This window comes from Corvus brachyrhynchos, unplaced genomic scaffold, assembly GCF_000691975.1.
Source record: "Corvus brachyrhynchos isolate BGI_N302 unplaced genomic scaffold, ASM69197v1 scaffold90, whole genome shotgun sequence".
In the NCBI taxonomy this organism is placed as follows: domain Eukaryota; kingdom Metazoa; phylum Chordata; class Aves; order Passeriformes; family Corvidae; genus Corvus; species Corvus brachyrhynchos.
Genome location: NW_008236932.1, coordinates 1487598 through 1498280, shown reverse-complemented (window position 1 = coordinate 1498280; position 10683 = coordinate 1487598). Strand labels below are relative to the sequence as shown.

Sequence of the window (10683 nt, the reverse complement as noted above, 5' to 3'; positions counted from 1 at the left end):
TTGTACTCTATTACTTTGCCTCTTATCTCTAGGCTTTGAGCACTCACGAACAAGCAAGGTCGCTTCTATTTTGACCATGATGCAACAAAACATTGCTCTTTTGTGATATGATAAATAAAACACAGCTCCGCAGACTAAACATTTTTATCAGGTCCATTTTCCACTTTTATAAGCAACAACAACTTTGGGAGCTTGTTAGAAGAGTGGAGGCTGGAAATAACCATGCAGGCAAGTTCATGAGCTTTTCACTTAGGAGTGTGATATAGCTATCTCGTTATGGTAAAAACTCATTTGAGCAATAGGGCATTAAGTTCTTAGCCTGTAACAGATAACAGTGGTATCTGTGATTACTTTAAGCAGGTTTTTACCCCCTTTCAAATCAGCAATTTTTGACAATTTAGTAGCAAAAAATAGTTCTGAATGTGCAGCATGTTACCAGTTCTTTCCTAGATAACAAACACACTTCAAAACTAACATTTTCTGTATCAGTTCACAAAATGTATTATTTAAACACTTAGCCAATTAGGAAAGTTTTGTGTTAGTGGTATTATCCTGGCCACTGCATTCAAAGATAGTAATGACAACATTCACACTTAACAAAAAAAAAAAAAAAAAAAAAAAAAAAAAAAAAAAAAAACACACTTTATTTTCATCTTGTCTTAGTTTACAGAACAATTTATTTCAGAAGAAGTTTCTTTCTTTCTCCCACCGGTTAGACAAAATAAAATCACTCTTTTAATTTAGAGTTCCATACTACAAACCAGACGGTACCAGGTTTTTTCACCCTTAAAACTACATTTAGAGGTTTTTTAAGCTGAAATTAGATACAAACCAGGAAAGCGAATATTCAAATATGAAGACTAAATGCATGTAGAGAAAAAATTATTCTACCAAGAACCTTAAAACTGTTTCTGGTCCCCATTATCACATTCGCCTTATTTCCCAGACAAATATATAGTAGCAAGTAGGTACCAAAAGATAAAATGTTAAAAGAATTCTTACCTGCAAGTGCTGAACTTTTTACAAAGTATATTTTCCTACTCTGCCTCTAATTCTGGCCACCATAAGAACTGGCTTGAGAGAAAAAAATTACTATCTGCAATAACATTCTCATCAAGTTCTTACTGAATTGTTTTAAAACACTCATAAAAATATTCTTTTCCTCATCCCAAATGTCAATAAGAATTCACGGCAAAACTTGGATGTCTGATATTGAAACATTTCTGACAAGGGAAGGTAAAACCAAAATTAGCAACAGATTTTGATAGAGAGGACAAATACGAAAAAGAAATTTTAAATTTAAAAAAAGAAACAAAAACAACAAAACCCACAAAAAAACCCCTCCAAAAACCCAAACAACAAACAAACAAAAACCAAACCAACCAAATGAAACAACAAAGACACCCACCCCAAACTCAGCCATACTTCAGAATCTACTTGAGCTTTCTAGTCACCGCATCAGAGGAAATGGTGCAAAGATGCCATTCCTACCAATCATATCCCCATTCTGAGGACTCAGCAAAAGGAAAGGCCTTTGGCATTTTCTATTCAACACCAAAAATAAATGTTTTCAGTAATTACTGACTTTTTATGCTCCCTTGCTAGAACATAAACCCAGAAGGGATGTCTTTGGCTTTTAGTGGGCGAATGAATCTCTAATTAGAAACCAGCTATCACATGTTCTCAAACTTGTTTGTAAGAATAGAAGCATTTTGAAGTTTTATAGGGAGTATGTCATCACAGGAGATAATTTTTCTTAGAATTTGGAACAAATCAGTAGAATAATAGGCTAATAGGTTTACTGATTCTATAATGGCATAACTTTCAAATCCAATGTTGGTTTGCAATTTTTTCCTAAATATCTATTTCTTCACATATTTAAAGCAAAGCTAATATTTTTATTACATTCCCCAACATTATCATAAATGTACTAGTCCGTTAATTAGTTATTAAACTGAAGACAGTTCCATTTTTTTTTCCCACATCATAAAGGAACAAGAAAGTCAGATTGTAATTACCATCACAGCTCAACTGCAAGGAGGACACATGATCAGGGAGTCCTATTCCTGGTAAGAGCCTGATTACTCAATAAAGAGTAGAGAAGTGAATCTATACACAAAGAAAGAGTCCTGTTCAAAACCAGAAGTGAAGGCAGTTAGCTGAAGTATGTATTTCTCAACACATATGGTCCTTTTTCATAAAAGCAGTGTATTGTAATCAATGCAGGCTTGCTGTTGAACAATTGATTATTTCACTACCTCATCAAGACTTTGTTTGCCCTTTTGTAAAAGATTATAAGGAAAGCTTTAGATTTCATTATTTTCCAATCTGAAGATACTGCAGCACTTGAATACCTTCTGCTCTGGTATAAAACGGGGATCCATTTTTTAAAAAGTGAATCAATTACAGGAGAGACAAGAAATATAAAAAATAAACTAATGAAGTTTGGTAATTCTTATCTTACAATTTTCAAGGTAACCTAGTGGGAGAGAAGACTTTCACAGAAGTTTTATGCTCTTTTCACTCTGTTAAAGAATTAAGTACTCAAATAGTAAGAATACCTTTTTGGATATACAATGCTTTTCACAGCATCTCATCAGGCAAACAACTATTATCAAATGTAGGCAACCCCTTTCAAGAGTGATTTTTGAAACTGTGTAGCATGTACATTATTCCGCAACTGTCTCATAGAGGCCCAGGACTTAACCGGGACCCACAAAGACTGTGACATCTAAATAAATAATGTATTAGATGTAGGTTGCAGTGGAGGTTTGGCTGTCACTTCTCATAAATTATTTACTGTAGTAAGTACCCTACACTAAGGGCAAATTCAACACCCAAAATCATCTTCTCAGATTTCCTATTTATATGCTCTTAGAACTGAAGGTTTTTTTGAACGGGAGGTGGAGCTCTCACTGCACCAACAGAGGAGGAATGAGAAGAAACATTGTTTTGAACCTGGCTTGGACATGGTGCTCCTTACTCATGGTATGCTCCTTCTGTCTCATCTTATTTCAATGCCTGAAAGTATCCAAGCCTGACTGCTGTGCCTCATATACTTTTTTAAAAAAAAAAATAAAACACAAAACAAACAACAACAACAAAAACAAAAACCAACCCTACAATATTTACTGGTTTATGAAATGTGAAATTTATAACATAATATATAGGTTGAAATAATAACTTTAAAAAGACTGTTCACAGGAAGAGGGTATTCATACTCTGGCTGCAAGACTTTTATCATCAGGACATCTCAGAATAAGTTTATTAATGGACTACATACACTTGTCCTTTCATTTTCTATTAAAAATACAATGCTGCTTTGAAACGGCATGACAACACTTTTGTTTTGTCATCAAAATCCTCTTACAGAATGCTCTCCAAAATGTTATTTTAATCTTCCCCAAGCCACAAAAATTTCAGGCTTATAGAAAACAGAACATGAAAAGTTGATACAAATCCTCATATAATTCCTGTAAACACAAAAAAATAATGGCTACTGATAGTAAGACTATGCAGAATACAGTAGCTCAAAAGCCTCCATTAGCACACTTCCATGGTGCATACCTAAACCAAGTACTTCTACTGTACCCAAATGCAGCACTGAAGTTATCCCACCAACCACTCTACACAGAAGCACCTCTTAGGTCTCATATACTGAAATGACAAGATAACTTAATAAATTACATAACAATGCTGACTAATTATCAATTAAACCTGGAATGAATTACATCAAGCGCTAAAAAATTCAAAGACCAGTTAAAATTGCATTGCAGTAAGAAAAAAGGAGAAATCTATTACATCTTCCCTCATGTTGCATTTTAAAGCCTGGTGTGTTCTCACTCCTGGCTAGTGAAGAATGTACAGAAGATTAACATTATCTTTGTTGAAAAGATTTTACAATTATCATGACTTGACACTATCTGGGAACATCACCAGAAGTAGTTAAGCATTAATCTTCTGATGAAATTATTCCGCTGATAGTATTACATTATTAACAAAACTTTGCCGCCAATACCTCTCAAAGATACAATTCAAATATATCTTTATTGTGATGCAAGTCTGAATGCCCTGCTACCTCCAATCATTCTGAAAATGTAAGTTCCTCATTAAAACCGCAAACCAGTAGATACTGTGAGAGGAATGGATAATGGATGCTTTGCAGTTGTAGTGTACTGATAGAAAGTGTCAACTTTTGGTCTTTCAGGTGAAAATTGACAGAGGTAATCATGCTGCTGCTTCTATATTCAACTGTTGACCCTTCCATTGCAAATAAAGCAAAAGGTATTTCCTGCTCAGAGAAATCTTACATGGCCCTTTCCATTAAGATTGCATGACTGTGAATCAGGGGGCCTTCGACCAATTGCACAGCAACTGGAGATCACCAGAGATACACGTCTCTGTCTGATCTGTCCACAGCTCCAACTGATCGCTACATACAAATTCAGCCAGTTTTCACTTTGGTTTTACTTCTTCCTGGTTTCTGCCTTAGCTGCCATCATGTGCACTGCAAAATTCTTTGTGTCTTACTTTACGCTCCTCAGGTTCCCACTGCATACCAAGTGGTTAGTTTCATATCACTGACAAAGTCTGTCAAACAGGAAAACTGACTTGAGGAAAGAAATTTAATTGTCACTGCTGACAAATGCACAAGTTACCCCCTGAAAAAAAAAAGAAAAAGAAGTATTTTTAGTAGCAGCAATCTGGCTTAAATTATCAAGTCTGTTTCCTCCACTAACACATGCACCTTCATTGGAACTTCAAACCCACAAAAAGCAATGATCAAAACAGCATTTTTCTGAAATCACAAAATCACTGACATCTGTAAAATTATCTTTTATCATCTTCACCATTCCTGTAGGAGAGAAATGCATCTGTACAGACCTACTCTGACACCCTTGTAGAGCAGAACATTTGAAAATCCTCTCTGAAGACACTGAGATTGTAAAAAGCTCTAATTAGACCTAATAGATATAATACTTCTGTTGAACTTCATTGAACTTGGAGTAACTGGTGTGTCACTGATTTCAACAGTACTTGTGACACAAGGTTAATAAATGGTGGGCTTATAAAAGCTTGGCTGGTAAGCAAGTAGTCTTCACCCTGGCAGATTTCATACTCAAGGCACTCAAAATCTGTTCAGAATTTTTTAAAACTACCAAGTTTACACAGTCTAGAAAAGTGAAAGCAAAAGTGCTAGAACAGTAATGCTTTGAAATCTTTTTATGTAAACTCACAATTACTCCCTCCAGGCTTTGTAATCATGAAACTTATAAACAGTCCCCCTTTATAACTTGCTATTGTGGTTTATTCTAGGTCTTCATGGAAGAACTACTAAAAACTCCCCTTCTTGACTCTGTGTACATTTATATTAACAGCAAAGAATAGTAAAATACATAAACTATACCAAACCTTAGATCTTTGTGGTTTTATACTTCCACAAACAGAAGTATAGCCTTGTAATTAAACTGCTGCTTCTATGGAGGTAAAGCCTATGGACTTTCAAAAAACCCACATTAGTTTATGATCTTACATGTCAGATCTTGCTTCTACATTTGCAACTCCAGGAGCAATTTGGAGAGTAGTATTGGAAGTGTTAATTAAAAATGCAGTAAGCACTTGTGTCAGTCAAGTATGCCCTCTGCTCTACAACACATTTAAATGTATGTCACCTTGACCTGCAATATACCACTGTAAAATTTTTTTGGTCAATATAAATCAAATGTACACTAATTTATTCAGTAAGTTTCCTGGGATCTGAATCAACATTAGAAATCTAACTAGTATTTATTATTCTGTTATTGACAAAGGGAGCATATTTAAATGACAACAAGAACACGTGGATGTCATTTCGAAGTTGAATTGTTCTCTAGGGACATCCTTAGTAAGCGCCTACATTTAAAGGTCATTCACTGCCAAATTATGAACAACTGTTGCATTTATTAGCACAGGCTCAATAGTTTAGAAGCTAGTGTCATCAATTTAAACTGACAATGAAATTTAATTGTCCACCAGGAAAACTGCCATTTCCCATATTCTGTGTTTCATCATTTTATGTATACTCCAAACAGAACTGGAACAAGTGCAAATTTACTCTGGGGTTTTTGTTTGGCTTTTTTTGTGTGGGGGAGGGGGAAAAAGACTTCCAAGATTTTATACCAGAGGAATAGTGCTTTAGTAAAGCTGAGCTGCTGAAACAAACACTTTTGAAAGAAGTGTGTTTCCCATTTACTTTATTGACAGACCCCAATCTCAAATGTTGCATAATAAGGTTTTACCCTAATTTTTTCTTCTAATCTTTTATCTTCCCCAATATTTTATCTCTCCCCCTTTTTATTTCTTAATTGCACTTTAGTTTTCCCTCTGAAGCTAGAGAGAAGTTTCCACCTTCTATGGCAAGTCATTTTCACCCTCTCCCCAGAAATGATGGATCTCTGCCCATTCCACTTTCCAAGTGCTGCTTAGTCACACCACGGGGAAAAAGAAAATAACCTGAAACAACAGGGTTAAGCTGAAAACAAACCAGTAAGTTGGTAATGAATTCCCATAAAGAAAAGGACAAACATCCCTTTTGTGTCTTTTCTTTCCAGTAAGAACACACAGTAGCAGTCTGCATCCAGGGGAACTGGATTCTGTTCTGCTAAATATAAGGAACCAGAAACACAGGGATGTCAGGAAAGCGTGTAATGGTTGCAATGCAGAGCCACCACAGAGAGGAACAACTCTCCCTTCAGTCTCTCATTTCATGCAGGAGGTCACCACCATCCCTGTTTCTAGCATTGCCATTCGGAGCATTGCCACTCTTGTCAAAAAACCCTTTGTGAGTGCTGCTTCTCTGCAATGGCCCTGGCAGTCACAGTGCAGAAGGCACCCTCTGTAACCCTCTGGAATGTGACTTGGCTGGTGGGCAGTCAGCACATCAGCAATCTTCTATCTGCTTCCATCATCCTTTTCTGCTATTAGTTGCATAACATCTGATAGTTCCTTGTTCCAGCTACTCCAGTCCAACAAAACATTTTAATTTTGAGCAAGTTAGCACTTGCAGGAAATAAAACAGTAAAAAGATCACCTGTGTAAAGTGGTACTCCTGTGATCACAGAATCGTGTAATAGTTTGGGTTGAAAGGCACTTTTAAAGGTTATCTAATCCACCCCCTCCGCAATGAGCAGGGATATAATCTAGATCAGGTTGCTGAGAGCCCCATCCAAACTGCCCTTGAATGTTTCCAGGGCTGGGCCATTTGAAACCTCTCTGGGCAACCTCTGCTGTGTTTCATCACCCTCACTGTAAAACCTATGTTCCTTAGGTCTGCTCTGAATCTACACTTCTTCTAGTTTAAAAGCACTGCACCTTGTTCTACTGCAACAAGACCTACTAAAAAGCCTATCCCCATCTTTCTGAAAGCCTCGTTTATATACTGCAAAAATGGAGCCCTGGAGCCCTCTCTTCTCCAGATTGGACACACAAACTCTCTTAGCCTTTCCTCACTGAAAGAGGAAAGCGGAGGTCTCCATCCCTCTGATCCATTTTTTGTGGCCCTTCTCTGGACTCAATCCAACAGTCCCTCTCTTTCATGTGTTAGGGACCCCAGAGCTGGACGTAACAGACCCCTTCCAGGTGGAGTCTCACCAGAGCAGAGCAGAGGGGCAGAATCCCCTCCTTCCCCTTCGGCCCACGCTGCTTTGGATGCAGCCCAGGACATGTTTGGCTTTCTGGGCTGTGAGTGCACATGGCTGGGTCATGTCCAGCCTCTCATCCACCAGCACCCTCAAGTCCTTCTCAGCATGGCTGCTCTCCATCCCTTCATCCCCCAGGCCTGGATTGATATCGAGGGTGTCTGAACCCAGGTGCAGCACCTTGCACTTGGCCTTTTCGACGCTCATGAAGGTCCCACAGACACACTTCTGGAGCTTGTCCAGGTCCCTCTGGATGGCATCCTGTCTTCAGGAGTGTCACTGCACCGCTCAGCTTGGTGTCATCTGCTGAGGGTGCACTCAATCCTTTTGTCTATGTCATTAATAAAGGTATTGAATAACACTGGTGCCAGTACAGACCCCTGGTGGCACCACTTGCCACTGATGTCCACTGGGACTCTGAGCCACTGACCACAACCCTCTAGATGTGACCATCCAACCAAATCCTTGTTCATCTAACAGTCCATACACTGAATCCAACTCTCTCTTCAGTTTAGAGAGGAATGTTGGAGGAGATTGTGTTGAAGGCCTTACTGAAGTCCAGATAAATGACATCTGTAGCCCTTCTCTTACCCACTGATGTAGTCACTCCATCACACAAGGCCACCAGGCTGGTCAGGCAGGACTCACCCTTGGTGAAGTCGTGCTGGCTGTCTCAAATCACCTCCCCGGCCTCCATGTGCCTTAGCAGAACTTCTAGGAGATTCTGTCCCATGATCTTCCCAGGCACAGAGGAGAGACTGACAGGTTGGTAGTTCCAAAGGTCCTCCTTTCTATGCTCTTTAAAGATGGGTACTCTTTTTCCCAGTCACCTGGGATTTCACATGACTTTTCAAGTATCATGGAGAGTGTCTTGGCAACTACATCAGCCAATTCCTTCAGGACTCTGGCATGCATCTCATCAGCATCCATAGACTTAGGTAGGTTCTTCATGACCTTTATCATCTCTTACAGTAGGGAAGCAACTTACTTCCCCATTCCCTGCCTTGCAGTCCATCCACTTGAGAAGTGTGGGAAAAGAGACTGCAAGTGAAGACTGAAGCAAAAAAAGTTAAGTAGCTCAGCCTTTTCTTGTCCATTGTTACCAGTTTGCCAGTAGTGTTCATTGGGAGTACACCTTCTTTGACCTTTCTCATCAAACTGTTTTAAATGTTAATACTGTAAAGCTGATGATGAAAACCAACTTGAAGTGAATTGCCTGTATAAGTTCATAGCCAATACAGAACAATGGTAAGCTTTTGTTAACCTCAGTTTCACTGGAAGGAGGACATATAGTGTACCCCTTTGAATTTCTGTGCTTGGAACAATACTTATCCAAATTATTTAGCAATATAACAAATTCACGATTACATTGGCATAAGCTTTCCTCATGCATAGTCCATAACCTCCTTAAAACATAAAGGAAAGACACAATGTTATTATCAGAACAGTTTTCCATATCCTCTCCTACAAGCATGCCTGACCCAGACAAACTTCAGCAACAATTCCTTGTACAGTTTCATGGTCAACATAAAGCATGATCATTTTTGTATGCAAAACAGTACAGAATCTGACTGAAATGGCAAAATAATCATGCAGGAAAAACTACCAAAGTCTGTTGAACTACAGCAACTTTCAGATCCATGAGACTGACTCATCACCACTAAATGACTCAAGAGGAAAAGTGCTGTAACAATCAACAGTGTTGTAATATCATTTTCTTGAAAGACTTCTAGAAACATATAGTTACATTTCTGACTTCTTTGAACCTTACACAGCTTAACATTTATGAAATTTAAAAAACCTGAATGAATCCTCTAGATAGCAGGAGTCACAGACAGAATTACATTTAAAGAAATAGAAACTCACTAAAAGCAAATACTAAAAATAAGCATTACTTTGAAAAATCCTATTTGTGTAATATGAAAATCTTAGCAATCACTCTGTCATTTCAACTAAGCTGCTCAACTAGGACATGGTAGGATCAGCCTGTGCTATTGTAATCACACTCAGTCAAAATGTTCTAAAGCCAAGTCCCCAGAATCACACAGGTGTCTTGTAGGAAGTCACTTATATTTAAGTTCACCCAAGAGGCAGAAATATTAATGCTGCTACAGTCCCACATTAATACATCTAAAGTGGTTTATCTTTTGCAAGGCCTGCAAACACTTACTAGTAGTGAGGACCAAATAATATACAGCATTAAGCATCAGGAAGATGAACTTGCTTCATGAAACTATGCCTACATGGATTAATCTTCTAAATGTTCCACAGGATTCAATTTTTCTTCTGGTATTTCTTATGAGGTCTGAGCTACTAAATGAATATATTTAATAAAAGAAGCAAGCTTTGAATATCCACTTTCACACAAATACCTTGGGATTTGGTCCACCTGTCTCCACCCAGCAACATGTGAAAGTGTTACAGTCCAACAGTTTTGTGGGATGAGAAAACTATTGGGAACAAAAAAGACTTCTAAAAACTGGGCAGACTAACTTGCCTGTTCATGGAGGGTCAACTATACAGCAGGCTACCCAGGATAGTGTCCAGGAAGGTTTTGAGAACCCGCAAGGATGGAGATTTCACAGTCCTCCGTGCAGCCCATGCCAGTACTTGACCACCCTCATGATAACGAACCAGTCTTGTCTTATGTTTAAAGGGCGTTCCCTGCGTTCTGATGTTTGCCCACTGCCACCTCTCCTGTCACTGGGCACCAAAACAAAGAGTCTGGCCCCCTCATTCTCTCCATTCAGATCATCCGTACACCTTGAAGAGATGCCCCTGCCCCTTCTCTTCTTCAGGATTAGCAGTCCCAGGTCTCTCACCCTTTCCACATGCAAGAGACACTCCAGTCCTTTCACCGTGTTTCGTCCTGCACTGGACTCACTCCAGCTTCTGTTCTGGGCAGCCCAGACCTAGACCCAGCATGTGCTTCTCCAGCAGGGCCGAGCGGCAAGGGAGCAGCTGCCTCTCCTCCCTTGCTGGTCACGCTGCACCAGCCGCTGTCGCT

At 38.9% G+C, this 10683-nt stretch overlaps 1 protein-coding gene across 1 annotated transcript in view; it reads right to left on the bottom strand.

The window, feature by feature from the left end:
- SNX24 (sorting nexin 24) overlaps nucleotides 1–10683 on the bottom strand; it is an 88718-nt gene that overhangs the window by 77634 nt on the left and 401 nt on the right. The window lies entirely within an intron of this gene.